The sequence below is a fragment of the Ambystoma mexicanum genome, chromosome 5p, assembly GCF_040938575.1.
Source record: "Ambystoma mexicanum isolate Mex_15411 chromosome 5p, UKY_AmexF1_1, whole genome shotgun sequence".
Taxonomy (NCBI): Eukaryota; Metazoa; Chordata; class Amphibia; order Caudata; family Ambystomatidae; genus Ambystoma; species Ambystoma mexicanum.
The window spans coordinates 684,349,212-684,370,914 of record NC_090930.1 but is presented as its reverse complement, the minus strand read 5'-3'; the positions used below and the strand labels follow the sequence as shown (position 1 = coordinate 684,370,914).

Here is a 21,703-nt window from a genome sequence, read left to right as displayed (position 1 = left end):
CCTGCCCTCGGCTCATGCTACTTTAGAGGGAAGGAGGTATACCATTCAGGCTGTGCCTTTTCCAAATGTATGATCATGATCATTGCTAGTTTAGTAGAAGTGTGGGTCCGATTATAAGCAAAGCAGTAGCTATTTAGTCACATAAGTAAAGGGGAGCTATTTCAACTATGCTTGGGCAAGATTACTCTGGACCTCTACCCAAACCAGCATAATCAATGCAGAGGGATTATGGGAGTCATAGTTCAAAACATTGAGAGAGCGACAGGTGCTAGAACCATGTTCTAGAACCTGAATGACAACTATTCCTGTAAGGACTCGCACAGACTTTCATGGCTTTTGGATGAAAGGTGCTGATGCCACAGCACGGTATAATCAAAATTCCATTCTGCTTGAGAACCAATAGTACTGCCCTGCAATGCTGCCACGCCTGATACTTTTGGAATACTTGAATGAACAGTGACTTAAAGAAGATGGGACACTCCTCTGAGCCGACATCATCATAAGCTGTTCCTTCTCTCACTGCACGGTCTCAGCATTTTGTCAGAGGTGGAATGAATCAGCTCAACCACCCAAAAGGTGAGGTCAATGACTGCCCTGCACCTCCTGTGTAAACACAGAGGCATTAAGCCAGGGTACACATTTCAAGTTGCAAGCTACCAGTCGGGCACGAAAAGACACTTGCCCACACAGTTCACCATATGGTCACAGCACACCATTTCTTACGTGCCAAGAGTAATTTATCACTCGCCAGTGTCTAGTGACGAGTGCAAAGTTTGAGGCCCCCTTTAAGCAATGGGATGAGAATGGTTTAGTTGCCCACAGAATTACTACAGCCTGGTCAGTAATCAAGTCTGCACTCTTTTCCCGATGAGATAGCAGATTGAAAGAACATTGTCAATGAACCCTTTATTTAGCAGTTACGTGTGAGGCCCTTGAAAACCTTCAGTGAACATACCCTGGCCTGCCAACTTGAAAATGCAACAGTTTGGCATTGCTCCTCGTCACCAGCCACTGTCTCTTCATCACAAAGGAGGGGCGCGCGAGTGAGAATGAAGATGTACAGCTCTACCCAGCAGATATTAAAAGGGACAGGATATAGCAAGAGTTCTTTGCTCACACCCATTGATGTGTGCTTCACAAGGAAGTCTCCACGGCTAAACTACTGAATGAACACAGTAATGAAGTTCCATTGGGCCACATATCTGCTGTAGAGTCTGCAGGAAGTCAGTAAGTTTGAAGTTTGGCCTCCAGATCGGTTTGGATTCTCATAGGAAATCTGTCCATGATAAAGTTGTATGGATGCCAACGGGAGACGCCCACAGCACTTGGACGATGTATGTATGATTAATAAGTCAGAAGGAGAGTTCTGCTCAGTAAGTGGGCTGACAGAGGAAGCGCATCTCCAGCTTGCATTTCTTCCAGGGACTCCACACATTGGCCCAACGTGTGGGACAGTTGTTAAGCGGAAACCTGTGCAGTTCCCTCTGGGACCACTGCAAAAGATTTAGGCCTACAGGTGTTTGGCTGTAAACCCACTTGGTAGCAGTCTGTACCACACAGATTCACTTGGTAGCTGTGGCTGAGCAGTCCGACTTCCCTCAAGAAGAGTTAGGCAGTATGTGGAGTATACAAAATAGGGCAATTTACACAGTAGAACAAGCAGATACGGAACAGAGCTTGGGTGTAAAGATATATAGTTATTTATTTATAAAAACACATCTATGAAAAACACACTGGCACTAATACGGCAAACAACTCAAATTACAATTACTAGGAGTATCTCAATCCTCTAACAATATGTCGACAAGTCTAGATTCATCGGCACCACTTATTTGCAGACAGAGGTGAATGCTTTAACCTAGATGGCACTCTAGTATTCGTTAGGAGGGGAGAGAAAAGGCAGGGTATGAAACCAACTCGGTACCAACACTTTTACGAAACAATGCAAGTCAAGTAAGGCAGGATCTACCGTAGATCACAAAGTTCAGAGGCCAGGCCCACTCGGAGAGAGGCAAGGCGCTATGTCCCAAAAGTATCACAGTGGAAATGCAATTCGAGTCTTTGTTGCAAATTGTCACAGAAAGATTGGACCAGTTCAGAAAGGAAGTTAAGAAGACTTGGAGGCGACCCAATGGAGAGGCAAGGATTAAGACACCTCACGATAACCGTCACAAGGGAAGCCAGGCGGACACGGTACCTTGTATGTGGAGAGACAGCTCCGGCGGGGGCAGTTCCTGGTGGTAGATGCAGGTCGGGGCTTTGCCAAGAGATGAGATGATTGCGTCGTCGAAGGAAAGTTGAAGATCGTTGCACCACCAGGGAAGAGACCAGCCGCGGAGTGCTCTGTCACAAGGCACCACCTTTTATTCGCAGTACAGTGGTTAGTGGCTATCCGGTTGCCGGGGTGCTCAGCACGGGCAATTCGACCACTACGTCCTGGAACGAAGAAAAAGCAAAGGGGACTGGTTGTGCCCACCAGTCAGGGGAAGAAGACTCTCCGGCAGGGAGATCTCCTCTGTCGTTGGGAATGGTGAGTCGGTTCAGCAGGGCTCCACCGGAGGGGTCGTCGTTGCAGGTCGGCTCAGCTTTACCCTCGTCGGATTCTTAGGTCCTGTGGCGACTTCTGAAGATCCAGTCCCAAAAGCCCTGCTTTTATGCAGGAAACCCCCATTCATTCAGCCTAGCTGTCAATCAAAACAGTGCGGGGTGGCTCACCACTTGGGCCAATCACACCAGAGTGCGACTTGAGTTGGCAAGGCAACTCAGTCCAGGGTGCCTAAACCCCCTCCCACACTCCCTGTGGTAGCCAGACAGAATGGCACCACTTTCGAGGGTTTCTGTGTAGAACAAAGGGCTCAACCTTTGGTTTGGAGTTACAGAGGCAAACACAGACGCCATTTTACAAACCGAGTTCTGGCAGAAAATACCAACCGGTAGATTTATTTAAGACAAATAAACCGGCAGTATGTTAGAGACTAACAGGAAAAAGTATTAGCCTCCAACAATGGGACGAATCCCATAGAATTATATTCGGGGTCGAATATAACAAGTAGTTTCCACTGCCACCAGCCAAAACTCGACGAGGGGGGACGGGACAGTGCCCCCTCGAATAACAGACCCAGGGGCAATCGAATTACCCCTACTAGTACGTCCACAATAGGATGGTTTGTACTAGTTCTGTTAGTAAATTTAGGTCTAGTAAAGCCAATGGTGACTTTACATGCCCTGGGAGACAGTAGTCAGTCCCAGGGTATGGAGTCTATGGTGGGGATCCTCTAGGACGCCCCAGTGTTACGGCACGGAGGGTGCGGTGTAACACACATAGTAAAACATATGAGACCCTATGGAGTAAAAGACCCCATAGCCCATAGAACACAGATATTCAAAGGAATTCACCACATTCATGTCCAAGAGTGGGAGAAAAAGAGTCTCACTCTTGGCAGGATGGACAAAAACAAACTCCAGAAATCCAGCAAAGCTGCTGGGGGACTCGCTAGGTTAGGAAATTCAGCCTAAACAGAGAATTCTCCCTAACAACAGTGCCAAGAATGAGGCATGGTTTACAAGTATTTATGGAGGGAACTGGCCGAATGGCACCATCACAGTAGCACCTGTGAAAGGCTTGCACACGGGTATCTTATGCTTGGATTTCTCCTAACCTGTAAAAAAGGAAGAGGAGAGGGTGCTCAGCTTGTGTAAGTGAGAATCTCACAATGGAGGCTGCTACCGGTGTATCAGTGGAACAATGCATTTTGGAAGGAAGCCGCTGGTACTAGTAAACCATGGGTCAGCTCTTCCGAGTCTGAGGGGCCAACGTATAACTCTGGAACAGAGGTATAATGCCAGAAGGGCCTCACCTCTAAGTTGTGATCCCGAAGCTACTCCAGATGAGCACGTCAGACAGAGTTGGGGGTGAATATGTCACCCAAAACTGGAACTCTCTGTGGTTCGAAAGTGAGGATTGCCACACCAGGAATTTGATGCCTGTAGCGAAAAAAAGAACCTAGATGCCACGTACCAGAATCACTGCTGACACTGTCTACTTGCCTCTCTGCGAGAAAGCAAGTAAGGAATTTCAGTGGGAGGGGTTGACCTAAAAGATACCCCATTCTCTGGATTTCACTTTAAGAGCATTGGCTGCTGAAATAAGACTGAAAACCAGGTATCCCGCATAGTACAGGCAAGTCAGCGAGGGTGTAGAGATGACATGAAACTATTCAGGATTCAGGGGCTTTTTCTCCGACCCCCGGCTCCTTTCACATTAACCATTGTATCATATTTGATATTTATATAGCGCTCTTGCCCCACTTGTGTGGCCTCAATGCGCTTTTTCCTTGGTTGGAACGCCCTTGGTGACGGTAGTCGATGTGGTTAGAGATTCTAGAGGATTAGCTCAGGTGCGTGTGTGCATGTTTGCCATTCTAAGACTTGGGTGGCTTGCAAGGCTCGACCGGGCAGCCCAGGAGAGGTCAGACACATGGGTGGGTGCTCTTGAGGGTTTAGAGATAGATTGCTGTTGTCGGGAGAGTCTATGTGAGGCCAGCTATACCGGGTTCCTTTTGGGTGGTGGTCGCTGTATGCTAGTGGGAGAGGTGTTGGGGTACATTAGGTGTTTCAGTCTATATCAAGTGGAAATATTAAATGCAATGATGAGGGGACCATGAACATTTCACCAATAACTAACACAAAAGGTAGAAACACCAGTGCAAACTCCCGATGACACTGACATCGGGTCCTATGATATAATATGCCTCCAGGAGACCTGGCTGACAGAGCAGCCTTCAATGCAAGGGTACAAGCTAGTGCTGGCTCCAGCAAAAAAGTCTCCTTAGGGCGACCCTCATCAGGCTTGTTGACTGCTTGTAAAATTGGATGTGGGATCCAACTGCAGCAGACACTGATTAGCAACCAAGCTATCCTGATGGTTAAAGCGACATGGACAAACCAAGGCAAGAAGAAGACAACGTATGAAAAAACAGCAATAATAATAGCAAATACGTATTGGAACCCAGCCTGCATGGATTCAACAGCTTACCTGGGAATGGTAGAAGAGGCAATAGAGGAAGCCCTTGCAGTCCATTGGGCACAGCACTTTCTGATATGTGGCGACCTTAATGCACTTTGTCGAACAAGAGCAGGAGTTGATCCCGGTTCGTGGAACAAATCAGCCGCAGGGCAGCGTGGGAAACTGGATGCGGCTGATGGACTCAAGAAACTTCCACAACTTGGACGAGGCTTTCCCAGACCCAAATTGCCTACCATCATGGGAGAGAAAAGACGCAAAGGCTACGATTGATTATCTATTTGTCACAGAATCAATACTGTCTGTGATCAAATCTTTTGAAGTTACAAGAGACAATGCCAGTGACCACAATCCACTCTCAACCACATGGCGGACAATGTCGCCACCCATGGTTCGAATGCAAGCACAGGTAGACAGCAACGCACAGGGGAAAGAGTAAAATTGTCAGCAACCTCAATTAAAGAGTTGGAAAACAGATTTAACACCTGGACCCATACAAACTCTCAAATTCGAACAGACAGCTTGCCTTTATTAACAATTTATAAGAAAGTATTGACCTCGAAGCACAACTCGGGTGAACAACCAAGACACGTGTTTGATAAAAAGTCTTAGACAATAAACAATGAGAACTGAGGAGAGTTCAACGTAAAGCAAAACTATTGCAACGCCGTTAGCATTCAAAGAGGCAGAAGCAGCCTCTAAACAATATAAATCCTGGGTTAAAAACCATCGCCTAGACCTTTACCAACAGGATTCCGAAAACATTTTAAACACCATAAACGGCAACAAAGCGAGAGAATTTTGGAGCCTACTGAGAACAACATCTAAAGGTCTAGAAAACTCCATAATTAACGACATTGGCAAACACACCTGGATAAAGCCCTTCAAGACCTTGTACCAAAGCCCGACAACTACATCAACCTCCTGTGTCAGGGTGGATGCTTGACCGTGCATAAGGGTGGACGACCAGGGCGAGATACTAGACTGGATCAAGTCGCTAAAGAACTCCAGGGCACCGGGACCAGATGGGATCACCAATGGTGACTTAAAGACATATCCAAACCAAGTAGGCGAATCTCCTTAGTAAAATCTTTGGGAGATGTGCGGATTTGAAAACTATCCCGCCCTCGTGGAGGACCACAACAGTGGTCCCCATCTTTAAGAAAGGCAACAAAAAAGATCCTGCGAATTACCGGCCAATTCAATTATTAGACGTAATGGGGAAAGTATTTGGCTCCTTACTACTACATAGATTCAAGACTTGGACCAAAGATGCGCCATGTGAAGACTGCTTCCAAATGGGATTTAAGAAGTACGTAGGTACAGCGGCAAACATTTTAATTCTGAACATCTTAAAGAACAAAGTACTGGAAGGAGGGCCTCGAATTTACATCGCCTTCATTGACCTTACCCAGGCCTTTCATCGAGTAGAGAGATCGAGATTATGGTCCAAGCTTGAGGCCTGGGACTGTCCTACAGCCCTTTTGGATCCTATCAAGACACTCCACACTGATACTAGTATGCGAATTCGCCTAGACCAACAAAGATTACTGTCAGCCCAAATTCCAACATCTCGAGGTGTAAAGCAAGGGTGTCCGCTCCCTCCGGCCCTGTTCCTGGCATTCATGGGTGACATCAATGACTCAGATGCATAAACAAGAGCATTTCCACCGAAGATATGCAAAACAGCAATTACGAGGCTACTCTACGCAGATAATCTAGTGCTTCTAGATCACATACAAATTGGGCTACAGCGCCAATTAAACAACTTAAAAAGAAACATCCAGGAAAACAACTTGGAAATTAACGAAGGGAAAACAAAATTCTTGATTCTAGAAGCAACCAGTAGAAAGAGAGAAAAGAAAACTCGCCTCACCCATGAAGGTACTCCCATTGAAACAGTACAAGACTTTAAATACTTGGGGGTCATGCTAGACAGCACAAAGGAAGATCACGCAATGCAACTGTCATTAAAATCCAAAGTCAATAAATTGGCGGCTCAAGGCAGAGCAATCGATAAGAAATTTGGCAGGTATTCAATGGTCCCAGTAAGGGAGTTTTACAAAAAAAAAAGTGATTCCTTCATTAACATACGGAAGCAACGCTATGCCAAACCTACCATCGAACATCTGGCCGAAACTGGAAGTAACATTTTGGAGGAAAGTCCTGAATCTGCCTAACTCCACTCCGGCTGCTTCCATTCGCCAAGAATTAAGTTTGCCTTCGTTGAAAGGGATAGTAAAACAGTTTACACTGATGTTGTATAGAAAATGCTGGATGGCAAATCCCCCCGTCAGTCTGCAACTTAATAAATCAAGAAATGGAGTCTAACAGCAGCAAAAGGCTATCTCTGTGGAAAAGGGAAAACATCGAAGTGCTTAAATCAATAGAATGTGACGAAGACACACTGATTGGCAACCCGGGAAAATTCCTAAAAGAACTGAAAGATCAAGACTGGATAGCTACGCTGGAAGACGCAGGTAAAAACAAATTGACAATGCATCTCCCACCTAACACAAATAAACTAAATGAGCTCCAGTCCTATATCAAAAAGTTCCCAAACAAAAAGGGGAGAGACCTGCTTTTGTGTGCTCGCCTAAACCTGCTTCCAACAAATGAGATCCTGGCCATTAGAGGCAAGTCGAACCTGTGTCGTTTTTGTAAAACATCAGAAAAAGAAACCATTCGACATTTACTCCTAAATTGTTCCAATATTGAACAGATTAGAGAACGATATTTAAAACACATTTTTTCGGACTTTCTCCTGTTGGATGAACCTACGTGTTGGGCCCGATTGATTGGCGGCGATAAGACGCAGTGACTACTAGCAATTTACAAAATTCTTGAAACCATCAATCTTTGGACAGCTTAGCCAATCAAGAAGGCCTTCTTAGAGAGACTTTTCCTTTTCTCTACAGATACAAATAATGTAAATAAATAACTGCACAGGAAATCTTCTGCAGCCTATTTATGTTTTGTAAAAATCTAATTTTGATTAAACACATGATTAAACACAAATAAAAAAAAAAGGTAGAAACACGCTCATTGTAAAGAGCACCCAACTCAATTCCAGCTTCACAACACTGTCACTCCGTCTGGATTTGTGGAAAAATACAGAAGCGGAAGGAGTAAACAGTGGACAAGGTGCCTGCTCACGCATCGTTCCCATTTCTAGCATTATCCCCAAGAGGGTGGAGATCTCACCCACTTGGAACTGACAAACTGCACGTGAGATAGGACAGCTGTTGCTCTATATAAAGTAAACAAGTAGAGAATGGTGCAGCAGGGACGGAGATGTCCAACAATGAGCAGAAGACATTTTACACCTGCCAGAGAGGAAGCGGAGAGAGACGCAAAGAAAACAGTGGCCTTCACAGGAACTAGTGAATCCTAAGACTAACTCCACCTCATTAGCAAAAGCATCCCCTCTCCCCCCCAGCAAGGTTAACTGCCTGATATACACAGCATGTACTGGCTTGAGGATCAGCGTAAACCCTGGGCGCTGTGTTTACCCATCCCCACTTTCCTTTCCACCTCCCTTCCCTACTCACACATCTTTCTGACCTTATGCTCTGTGCTAGTTTCCCCATAGGTCAATGTTAACTTACCCACCCAACAACAGGAACGCTATGGCCATTCTGCATCCGGGGGGTAGTGTTTTTTTGTCAAAAATGTTTACTGTCACCAATAAATGCAAAATACATATAAAAACTACATTCAATGTTGCCAATCATGGTTTAAATGAGATACAATATTATTGTAGGGCTATCAGGTGGCGTCTGAGAAGCTATAAGTCGAAACTATCGCATTAGAGTACATACATGTAGAAATGGCACACGCGGAGGGACTCCCAGCTTGTAGATGTTGTTTTGCTATTTGCCCAACCATTGACTATCCATGGCCATTCTCACCCAGTTCCTGCCCCGCCCAAAAGGATCTGCGTGAAATGACCGAGGAAAAAAGTCTGAGTACCAATAGTCAGATTTTTCATTTTTTTTTCATTTGTTCGCATATGTATTTGTGGGGGGAGACCCCCATACTCCTCCCACCTTACGCCCATACATTTTCTTTGACCTTTACCTCCCCACATATACCTATGCGAACAAATGGAAGTCAGACTTTTGGTACTCAGACTTTTACCGCTGTAATTTTGTCCTATTTCCCCCAAAACACCTCCTTAAGGGAACTTGTTGCGCTCGCTTCAATCAAGCCTTACCATCAAATGTTGCACTCAATGTGCCTGCCACTGTTCTTTCAAAGCAGTCTCCTGAGAGTTAATGACTTAATCGGTGCTGCACACCCACTACTGGAGTAATACAAATGTCTTAACCAAGTCTCCCTTCAGCCGCTCGATTTATATGCACTAGGTGTGTCCTTCAATTAAGTCCTGCTAAAAAACGAGCATTGGCAAAGCAAATAGTTTTGGCTTGTGTATAAGCATTAGGCATGTACCAGACACTGCTATTAGGTGGACAGGTACTCACACCATTTTGCACCTACTATCATCAATGGCCAGATAATACCCTCCCATGCCTCCACAAAAGGCCAACATTTTGACATTGTCAATGCTTGTTTCAAGAATGAGAGATTACCCCTAAACAGCCACACTGGATCCCTCTGGGTGCCTGCCTGATCCGCCGGCTGAGCTGGCCTCCAAGCTGGTGGTCTCAACTGGCTCTGGAGACCTAGGTAGCCCAGAGACCTTACGAGTGTTCAGCATTAGCTCTCTCTGGAACGGATGTCGCCTGTTGGAATATCGCCCCTCCTTAAATTCTCCACATCCGGGATCTGATTACATTTCAAAAGCTTGACTTTGGGACAGAGTTTAAGAACGTTACAGGTCTAAGAATTCATAGAGGTTTGTTTGGCATGTGTGTTGCTTTCTGTATTCACCTCCGGTTCATTTTATGTCCTTATGTCATGGTGTATTTTATATGCATCCATGTTGGGCGGGGCTCCGGATGCACCTCGGTGCTTTGTTCTTACCGAATAAGAATATGTGATAACATAACTTCCTGGGGGCTGCTAAGAGAAACACCACAAGGAAACCTAGTGCCACTATGAGCCGGAAATCTTCTAAAAAGGTTATAGAAACAGGAGCAGGCGGAGAAAAGAGAATACAACAGCAGGCAGGAAGCCGGGGTATGCTGAGTGGGAATGGCTGAAGGCATGCGTCTCCGGGGCCGGCATTCTGCACAGAGCAAGTCGGGCTACACATATCCATTCTGAAATGTGTGACAGACTGCATCGGTGGCCGCGGCCAGTCCCTGTAATTAATGCAATCCAGCGCTCGTTGCCAAATGTACACACTGCCCCCTGCCTACTAAGAGAATCAGCCGGATTCCACAAGTCAAACAGGATGCCGAAACTGGAACGGAATTCCGTGGAGCTCGACAATGTAACACTGACGGACACTGTAAGCAGATGGACGTGTGATTCCCTACACAAGGGGGTCTGCCTGCATGAAGAACAAATGAAGCCCTCTAGCAGGGCAGTTTCTAGTCCATTTGGTGCCAGGGCGAAACACTAGGAATGCGACCCCCCCCAAACCCCATCACGCGCGCCACTCCCACTCGACCCCGCGCGCCAACCCCACCGCACCCCACGTGCCAACCCCACCCCGCATGCCAACCCCACTGCACCCCGTGCGCCAACCCCAAACTACACCGGTAGGGGACTCCTACCCAAAGTCAAACAGTCCGTCACACAAGGAATGAATAGCCATTTGCAATGGTGGGTCACTTTTTTATTGGTGCCCAGGACAAATTGTATGCCCCAGTTCTACTTAGGCTGCAGATAATGAGGACTGGGCACACCAAGAGACCGCAGTATATACAACCAACAAAGAACACAAGATGCTGAAGGGTGTTTGGAGGCGACCTAAGCCAAAAGGGACATGAGAAGGAGACACCTGAACCCAATAAACAATCATTTTAAAATTCTTTGAATGGGAATCAAGTGTATGCTTTGATACAGTAAAGTCCGACTGTTGACTTGTTATAAGGATACATGGACCCGGATTATTTATTTATGCATGCAATGTTTGTCGGAAACAGGTATCCGTCAAACATTGCATAAATAAATAATCTGTGTCCATGTCCCCGACAAACATTTCATAAATAAATAAACCGGATCATGGCTTATAGAATACTCAACAACACTGGTCAAAACTATTATCAGCATTATGAAGTAACTCATCACCAGTGCCATGGAAGTGGTTTAAAGTGGAATTGATATATAGTTTGGAAAAGAAGCAGCATGAAAGAAATAGCGCGCTTTAAACTATTATTTTGAGAGAGGCAAAGCTGCCTGCAATGCACGCCGACTCCCCACACCACCTCCCCTCCCATCACAATGCCAGCACAAAACCATTCAGTGACTCATGTCCCACCATTAGCAGTTTCCTGTCGGCATTGTGATGGGAGGGGATGGTTTTAGCTGCAGGGGGACCTGAAGTGTTTTAATTGTGCGTATACCCCCACCTCACCCCAAGTGGCGCGAAAGTGGTCAGAGGGAGCCTCTGACTTCTGTAATGTCACATGGTACTTGTGTACTACGTGTCATTACAGTCGGAAGGGGCAGCGTCAGCACCAGACCCACAGAACTTTCCCCACAGCAATGCGCCGCCCCACAAACTGGGGAATTTCATATCCTCCAGGGGCTCCAGGGACCGGGGCTATTGCGCCCCGGGCAGCTGCCTGCCTTGCCCGGGCCAAGAAACGTGCCTGCCCTCTAGGGCCAGGTGAAGCGGGCGGTTGCCTGGGAGCGAAATTTCCCTCAGGGGTGTGATTGCCAAGGGGAGGGGGTGTGATTGTCTTGGGGTGAGTAGAGGCAGCAGGTGCTGCCTCTGCCTCTTCTGACCAACGTAGTACTATGTAGCGTTACCGGAATCAGAGGCTCCCTGAGCCTGCACCACCATGTTTTAAAGTTTTACGCCGCACCGCTAGGTTTGGGGACATAAAAGGGCGCCACTTGCTGGTGTCTGCCTTTGTAATCCAGCCATCTGGCAGGATCGACACACCACAGAGGAAAGAAAGATGGCGGTGTTGAGTGTTCCCGCCCCAAAACTCCAATTGCTCTCTACCCGGACCAGTGCAGAAAGAAGGCTGCATTGCGACCCAACACTGGAATTGCTCTCTATAGATTGTCCTCCAGCTGTGAGGTATGTATGTTCGAGTGATTGACCTGCATGTGATAGTGCGTGCATTCGTGCTGGGATGTATTGTGGGTTTCCTCAGTCGTGCAGTGTAGCCATTCGGACCTGTGTGTGCATAGGGGCATTGTAAGTTCCAGGTGGCCCCCATTTTAGGTTGCCCATATTGCCGCCTAACCCATTCTTGACCCCTCCGAGCACCTCCTTTTATCCCATTTATCCTCCTTGTGACAACTATCTAAAATTAAGTATACTTGTAGATGTGATGTTTTTACATTTTCCCTGCCCCTAAGGTGGCTGATCAATTTCTTATTACAAAAAGAAAATGCATATGTATCCACAGATCATTCATTAATTTGGATGTTTTTATTGGACACACATTAAATCAGATGATGACTTCACAGCAAATTATCAAGATGTGCAGTGTGCTCAGGCCACGGTTATAGGTCAAAAGATCGAATCAAAAGGATCGAAATGCAATAGGGTCGAGTCAAAAGGACCGAAAACAAAAAGGTCGATTTTTTTTTTGGTGTAAAAAAACACTTTTTGTCCTATACGGAAACCCCAAAAAAATATACATTTAAAAAAAGGCATTCGACCTTTTTTTTTGGTCCTATTGACTCGACCCTATTGTATTCGATCCTTTTGTTTTAGATCCTTTGACTGGACACCCAGGCCACAGGTCTTACATGCTTGCAGTGCAAATTGAAGCGTGCTTTTCCAAACCTGCTGTTACCTAAGAATGTCCCATCATGCATACTAGTTAGGAGGACAGGAGACTGCATTACTGGACTCCACATCGATCACATCTAATTTGTGAGCTGGCACAGGGACCTGATGTTGCCAACTAACTATTGGGTCCTTTCTCTGTGGTACCAAAATGGAACCCGCTCAGTGACACAGGGAAAAGGCCTCATTTCCTTGTTGGTATTTATCTGTCTCTAGATCACATATCTCTCAAATGGTAATTCAAAAGAGGAATTGAACGGTCAGCACTGGCTTATTTCAATGAATACCAACAAACGGAGAATGTTGAAGCCAGGCATCAGTGAGGGCCTCCACACCACGCTGGGGAACAGAGTGCTTGGACAATTGAAAATATAAGTGGGTCCTGCTAGAGGTGGATCATTTAGGGTCTGGATGAATGGAATGCTTTGTTCAGCAGTTCATGAATCTCGCCTTTGGACCATCGCGGAGTCCATTCCCTGCACAGGACCAAAGGCACACATTATATTGACTGAGGCAGCAGCCCTACAGATAATGGGTGTATCAGTCACTTTACTCCCCCCAAAAAATAGTCAGTAAAAATACTCCCAACCAAAAAAAATAGGAGACACAAAGGAACCTAGCCCTCTGCTTTCACCCATAGTGCCCCGTTTATGTTTTGGGATGACTAGTACATACAGAGCCACAGGAAGACATTCTATCATTGCTGCATGATCTGAAAAGGTGAACCTGTATCTTTTAATGTGTACGAATATCTAGGTGCAAATAAATCTTAAAAAACACATTTCTATTTTACAGTTCTAGTTTTTACTTGTTTTTAAAATACCACCATTGGTAATGGGCCTTACTTTTTTTTATTCCCAAATTTAACAATTAGGTACTAAAATAATTCCAATACAAAATCTAAATGGAAGACCAAACTGATGTATGATTTTCGCAATCATTTGGAGTAATTGTAAGTGTATATGGCAGTAATAGCTGCAGGATTGCTTTTTTATTTGGTAGACACAAGGTGTGAATTATCACACAGGGGAAAAGCACTCTATCAAGCCTTGCTTCTTGATCCCTTTGAGGACCTCTGATTAAAGATCTGACATGTGGTGTTAGAGGTGGGATGCAACGCCAGGAGAAGGGTATTCATTCCCTAAATCAAATTGGGTAGCGTACTGGATATTCCTGTTCTTGTCCTATGCCAGACATTGCTGCAGGTTTTCACAGGACAGACTCCTACCCATTATATTAGAAACCCCAGGTACTGATAATCCCTCAGGAATGTCAATACAGGGAGAATTCTTCCACTCTCCCTTGTGAGTGGATTCTGTTCTCATGGTGAGATTTTATTTGACTTTTCTCAGCAAATCTCAGATGGATTCATTGCTATTGAAAAAAAATGCTTTTGCAATAGCAAAGTCAAGGAAAGTGCCCTAAACAGACTAAACATTGAAAAACCAAGACTAGTATTTACTGTTTGTGTACTCTGTTTTGTCTGAGGAATTGCTGCAAAGTGCTTGAATCACAATGTCATAAAACCCGTTTCATTTGTATAGCAGTGATTTATTGACGTTACTTAACTGTGAAGTGTAGTTTGGGAGTGGCGGGCATGAAGAGCGTGGGGGGCCAGGGGGGTTCATTTTCACCCTGGGCCAAATGGACTAGAAACTGCCCTGCACAAACGCACAGGTGGAAAATGGACTCAGTACATTGTCTTTAAATGGTTTTAGGAAGAACAGTTTCCGAATTCTGTCCTTCATATGGCCACAGCAGCGGATACCGGGTGGTAAATACCTGCTGTGGAAAATGGGAGGATAACAGGTCACGCGAAGATGCTTGGGACCCTTACAAGACGTAGGCCAGGGTACAGGTATGCATCGCAAGATAACAAACAACGCCCCCTCTGCCCAACACCCCTGCTGATGGAGAGGAGCATGCCGAAAGAGCGACCAAACTATCAGCGCATCTTGGCGCTATTAAAGCGATCCTCGTTTTTTCAGTGTTTAGAGTGTATTCCTGTATCGGTGAGCGTTTAAAAATATCAGAATTGTACTTTATCAAAATTGGAATTTCCCATCAGAAAGAGGTAAGCAGCCTTAATACGTGCATACGGCACAGCGGGCCGCGCTGTGGCCCACAGGTTCAAGTGACTGCTAGAAAAACAAGAAATGTCTTCGAAGTGCATTAATTAAGGTGTGAGGCGTGCAGTGCTGTAGTGCACGTCCTCTCATCCACCCGCCCGGCTCCCTGCGCCACCCTCGCAGCGGTGCATTCCTCCTCTATAAATACACCATCAATGGAAGGTTGCCACGGTAACAATGAGGAGGCGGGCGCGAGATGCAGCCCGGGGAATGCTCCTGCTGATGCAGTCACACACGCATCTATCTTCCAGACCTCACAAACGTTTACTAACACATCACAGGAGGGAAGGCAGACGGACGCCTGTTGGCTGCGCTGTCCGCCGGTCCCCTGGCGGCGGAAAGGCGGCACTGCGCTTCCACAAAGCAGCCGTCGTCTACCCTCCGTAGGCTCTCAAGTCAAGATGCCTGCAAAATGAATAAAAAAGCGTGGCAGGTAGGTAAAAAAAAAAGCAAAAAAACACGTGACAGCGTAAAAAAATAAGAGGGGTCCAGAGCCCCCTTCCTCAGAAGCTCATACCAGTCACAGAGTCAAATAACTTAGTGCATCTCCCGCGTAAACAAGACTGCAGTGCTTGAAGGTACCCTGCCAGCGCTGTGGCAGCTATGCTGCAGAAGAACTATGCTGCAGAAGATACACAATCATCCAATTAGTGTTCAAACGCGCACTCCTCGGGTTCGCATAAATTCCGTGACTCAACTCGGCTTGAAGTTTGCGCTCTGTGAATCCGATGCCACAGGTTCGTATTGCATGACTCACCAGTCCCCCCGGGATGCAGGCTTCTGCCCACCGATCTACTTAATAAGCAGGCATCGAACCGGTGCATCACCTAGGACCCGATTGTACCGGCGCCCATCTCTTACGCACGTCAAATCCCCCAATTCCAAAAGGCCACAGTGATTGTCCACTCCTAGGCCGGTGGTGGATGGACCTTACCATCCATCACTGAATGCTCGGATCTCACAGAAAGAAAACAAAGTGTTGCCGCCCAAAAAAACACGACCACAATATGGTAGACAGTGCTTTAAGTGAGATAAGGGGATGGGGGGGGGCGGAACCGCTATTGCTTTGTGATGTAATATTTGGGGGAGCAGCCTCAAATCCCAAGTAGCTAAGAGGAGTGCCCTGTGTAATTAAATGAGTAACCTAACAGACCCAATCAAGTTTACTAATGTAAGGGCAGACATTCTGGTTTAAAGGATGTATTTAAATATGGCTAATATGTGTCAAAATATTGACCACAATAAATATGTTCAAATATGAAACAGAACATGAAATCAAAAAGGGGTCAGTACACCATGCACAGTTCTTCTGAAAGAATTTCATTATTCATACACACTAATTGAACGCATTCTAACGATAATACTTTAATATAATGTGTGGCAAAAATCACTGTATTCTACTATAATTTCCCTTTCTCATTTGAAATGTACTTAATTTCTTTAACTGATGTTGTGATTCTAAACATTACTGGAGGGGACACCTACTGGCAAAGAGCGCATTGCCACTCATATTTAAAGAAATGCGGTACGGGAGGCCATATCGGAGCGTCCTGGCTTAAGGGCAATATTTGGAGACTCCCAGGGCTGAACTCTGGCCCACTTAAAGCCCTGGACACTGCTAGACATGGACTACCCAGTTTACTTCAGCATAGATTAACACGCACTCCATATCGGCCCATGTTTGGGCAAAGAAGTCTGATGACCACACTCTTTCCAGATCCCCGCCCCCTCCCCTCAGGCCCACTTCTTGGACAACCATAGAGGGCCAAATGACCCTCCTCCTCTGCACAACCAAGCAGCCCCCCCCCCATCATGCGGGTCCTGCACCATCCCCCATCAAATGCTGAGTAAAAACTAGGACACCCTTCACCACTCCAGTGTGGAAAAGTTATTGATCAACTATTTCTTGTAGCAAAACTCACCACCGGACTCCTGCACAAACCTACAGGCAACCGCTGCTTCCCACTGTCCAACTCCCAGCCAGGTAAACATGTGGGCGTCATCCAACTCCCAGCCAGGCGAACATCTCGTCACCCCCAACTCCTAGACTGGCACAAATCATGTGCAAGGCAACTGGTCATGATCGCCCACTTCGAAGCCCAACCATCAGATTGAAATTACTCATTTCCACTATACCATCACATAACACAATTCAGGACTGTCACCCAGTCCATAATCTCGCATGATTCTGCCACATTACCACCGCACCCTGTGAAGTACAATTACACTTTGCACCTGCCCTCCTCAAGGCGACACGCTAACTAAAACACCCTTCCCCAAACCTCCATCCCTTCAACCAAGTAGGCCCAATTCACTAACTCCACAAGCATCTAAAAAGAAAGGTGCCCAGCACACATGTTTCTATGAATCTACAGGTCACCATTAGCCGCACAGCCCTGAATGCAGAAGGCCTCATTGTTCAATGCTCATGACTTATTCAAAGTCGTGAATCATCACCCTACCACCAGGAGTGGGCTGGGGATCAAAAGCGGCCATGGAAATGTTTTTCAAAGAGGCTCAATATTACACTGCCCTCTAAATCAGGGATGGGGGTTCCCCAACCAAGAACATTTGGATAAACAGGTCCAAATAGTATTTTGAATCATATTTGTCCCTAGATGGGGATTACAAAAGTTTATACATCAACTACTGAAATTAAATATTTGTTAAGAGTGATGACAAATTATATTTGCAGGAGATGAGGAGAGATGGAAAGATGGGGTTGAGGTGGCAAGGAGAGAGGGTAACAGGTGCAGAAAACCAGGGTACCCTCACAGGAGTCTCATGGTGGAGTGGCCCACTGGGAAATCTCCAGAATTCCCAGTAGGCCTGGCAGTAACTGCCTCCAGCTCAATCCTAGAGGTCCCCATTAACCAGTTCCTGCTCAACACAACAGGTTCCAGGCCGTTATTAACCACCTCCTTAGTTACCCCTTAGTTACCTCAACCGTTCTTTATGCATATAACACACGCTCAAATCAACCAGTCCGTTATCTTCCTGGCCTCCTGCACAGTTTCACACATCCTCCTCGGTAACCACCACGGAACCCACCAGCTGTTCTTTAACCACTTACTGGTCCATCCAACCGGTCAGACAGCATAACCCCAATTTTATTTTTCAAATCATTGCAGCCACTGGGCTCACAAATAAAGTCACTGGATGTACAGATGACCACATTTCACAAGAGCAGTACACCACCTTGAAAACGCATGGCTTTATTGCTATTGAAACATAACACTTGCGCATTTATACACCTTAATAAAGTATGTTGAAAGTGTTCATACCTTTTTTTGGACCCACAAACTCAGTACCAGGATAGTCATGTATGCAGAATTCGAGAATATTTTTTGAAGAGACACGAGTCTTACCAAAGCAAACTCACAGAAACAAGACCATCTTTGTTCGTTCTGTGTGAGTCCGACAAAATGCATCTCAGTGGGCGACACGCAACATAGTGCTTACCCAGGGGAAGCAAACACAACCATATTTGACATACAAGTACTCAAGCAAAATGAACAATTTGTAATCCGCCAGGGCCGTGCATCACTACCTCGCTCGCCCCACACCCTCTTCTCCAACTTTACTGCTGTATTACTGACTTAGGAAGGGACATAGGTTTTCTTTCATGGTTAAAAGTACATTATGTTATGGTTTAAACACGTATCACGTTTGCAAGTGCAAGTTTGTATGCATTCTTGCTTACACTATGAGCTCCCTTAATTTGCAACTTTGCTCTTCACACTCAACTCTCATCCATAAGCGTTCAACGCATTCCATAGGGGCCAGTCGATGCTTATGTCTCCCACTCCTTGCTCAGTATACTTCTACTTACCACCCCATCTCCCTGCACCTACCCTCACTGGGTACCTACCTGCCACCCTCTATTGGTGCTTTACCAGCTCTGCATAAGCACCCTTCAAAGTAAACATGCTTCTCCTTTTTCTCACCCTAAACACATTCTCTTTCTCATCACACCAAACCCTGTGCCCTTGCTTCATCAGCCATTATTTCCCCCCAGCGATACCCAGTTCCTCCCAGTCTCTTCTTCATCACCTGTGACTCTTACCATACGCATTTGCTTGGCCCCGCCCTCCTCTCCATCTCAACTAAACATGTTCCTCCAGCATCCTGCCCAGTTGTCCACGCCACTTTTCCCTGAACCTTCCATGCACTCTCTTTCCCCACCACACATATCTTTCTACCGAGTTCCCCATATCTTTTTTAACACTCCTGTCTTGAGCAGCCCCTCTCCTCACCAAACAACTGCACTCTGGCCATCTTCTTCCTCTATCCGTCTCTCGATCCAGCCACCTGTTCCCTGCACAGCCTGCCTTGCCACCTCACCCCTACCCGTCTTGCCCTGGCCGTCCCCAACCACTCATTTCACCTCCAACCTAACCACCACCTTCTGTAGTCCCCTTCCCACCCCTCCTCGCCATTGCACCCTTTTTCATCAGCTGTTCAGTCCCCACGCTCCCTCCCATTACCACCCTTCCCACCTTGTCCTGTTTCCTCCCGCCCCCCTCTCACCTCCGCCCATCCCATCCTCGTGCCCCCACCACTCTACACCCTTACTTTACCGTGGCCGTTCACACTTCGAATCCACCCCCCATGGGCCATGCCCATGTACCACTCCAGCCCACTTTTCCCTTCCCAATCTTTTCTACTCAGCCCCCCTTTTCCATGAGCGCTGCGCCCCCTCCTCCTAAGAATGCTCAGGGGCTTGCACAGAAACCACGGCCCACCCTGTACCCCAGGCTTCGCCGGATGTGTACCTCATGTTGGGCTGCAGCTGCTACGGGCGCCGGGTGGAGGGGCAGCCGAACCTCCTCTTGTCTCAGAGCCAGCGGCTCTCAAAACCCAGGCGCGGCGGCGCAGCCGAGCCCAGCCAGGGGGCGGGCCCGACGCAGCTCTCGCTGACTGACGGACACCAGTAGCCAATCAGCTTGAGGAACGGTCCGTCCAGGCGTGTTGGGGTTTGGGGCTTTATGTAACTGTTGCGGCTGGCCCACTCTTCTCATGAGGAGTAATAGAAAGGAAAACCAAAGCGTGGTCGACTCTGAGACAAAACTGAGGTTTCAACTCCCGATGCAGTATTGACATAGCGCGGGGTATTATCCTGGAACTTACATTGTATGGTACTCTACCATCATATCTTATTCTCAAGAACCGTAGTTCCGAATGCGTCCGCCAAGTGGCGCCGCTGGACGGATTTTTACAGGCATCTGCAGGTGTCTGCGTGAATGGGAGTTCCCAGCCTGGAAAGCACACGCCTGTGGAACCTCACAGAGGAAACGCAGATGCTACAAACATAGCACAACTGGGCACGTATTAGGCACGTCATGCCTCCTTCGCTACCGCGGTCAACTGTTAAAGGAGGCTGCTCAAATGTGTTCACGACATCACGAGATACTTTTAGAGCATCCCAGTTACACACTCGCAGGATAAAATGTGCGTTATTTAAGGGGTGTGTTATGTCCTGTTTTCCTTGCCTGTGTCTGGGTGAATGGAAACTTGGGTGCCTGGCTGCTGCGTGTTCTCTTGGAATGTTCCTTGCCTGTTCTGCAGCAAGTGTTTCGTGAGTTTCATTCGGAGTCAGCTGTCTTCAACAGGGTGTGGATGCCCAGTGTCTCTGCCCTCCATATACTTATTCCTACTTGCTTATATGAGTGATCCTCTATTCAATAAAGGACACTTACCTGTATGCTACTGCACTGCATTCCTTTGCAGCGTTTTGGGCGGTTTAAGAAAGCATTTTGTTTTAACTCCCCGCTCCGGCGCTTGAGCAGGGAGTTAATCACTGGAATAGGGCGCTCATGCAATCTAATGAAAACTACCTTTCTCCCGCGTCGGAGCAGGGAGGTAATCATCTCAATAGGGTGTTATTAAATGCACCCTGCCACCACGGGTGCATTTAATAACAATAGGGTGCCTGCTGCGCCTTTTCCCACTACGCCAGGTCGGAAGAGCCCTTGAAAGACTCCCCCAAGCTGGTGTGATGGGGGGGCTAATGCCACCCTGGCGGCTAATGGTGCGCCATCGGTCGCTCGGCCCACCCTGCCGCCTGCGCTACTTGCCTGTTTTCCTTGGCAGTGAGCTAGAAAAGTCCCATACTGCAAACTACACAGTGGGAAGGAACACATAAGATGTGTGAGGGGGCAGCCTACAGAGACCACAGCCCTACCCAGCAAGCATCCACAACACCCAGGTCAACAAAGTGAGGGGTTCCATGCCCTCCACACACAGCATCTGCTCTTACAAGAGGTCTTCTACCAGGGAGGCGGGGGGCTGAGGGCATCAATTGCATTGCCCTCACCCCTGCCACGCTTCTCATTGCATTTACTGTCCCACATCTGTAACGAGGAAGACCTTGTCTAATCTCATGTCCCCTGTATACATCCCACCCCACAATTCTGGGCAATAAATAGGCAGTTTTTGTAGCAAACTCGAAATGTATTCAAATAACTGAAGTCAAGTTGCACATAGACAGTCTCCAGCTTTATACCAAGAAAATCACCACATTGGTATAGGCACACACATAATAGGTTAGCAAAACAATATTTTACCTGCCCTGTGAGAAGTTGCTAGGGCTAGGCTCAGGGGCCTATAGCCCCGGGTCTCTTGGTTGTAGCCCTGGATTGAAACTCAGGGGATAAAACCAAAAGGCTA

General features: G+C 46.8%; 1 protein-coding gene across 2 annotated transcripts in view; it reads right to left on the bottom strand.

Moving 5' to 3' along the window:
* Window positions 1–19,932, bottom strand: part of PRRG3 (proline rich and Gla domain 3) — a 315,859-nt gene extending 295,927 nt beyond the window's left edge. For both annotated transcript variants that reach the window (XM_069613049.1, XM_069613050.1), the window contains exon 1: window positions 19,810–19,932. The gene's annotated coding sequence lies outside the window, so the exon portion shown is untranslated. The remainder of the gene's footprint in view (window positions 1–19,809) is intronic.
* Window positions 19,933–21,703: the final 1,771 nt, after the last annotated feature.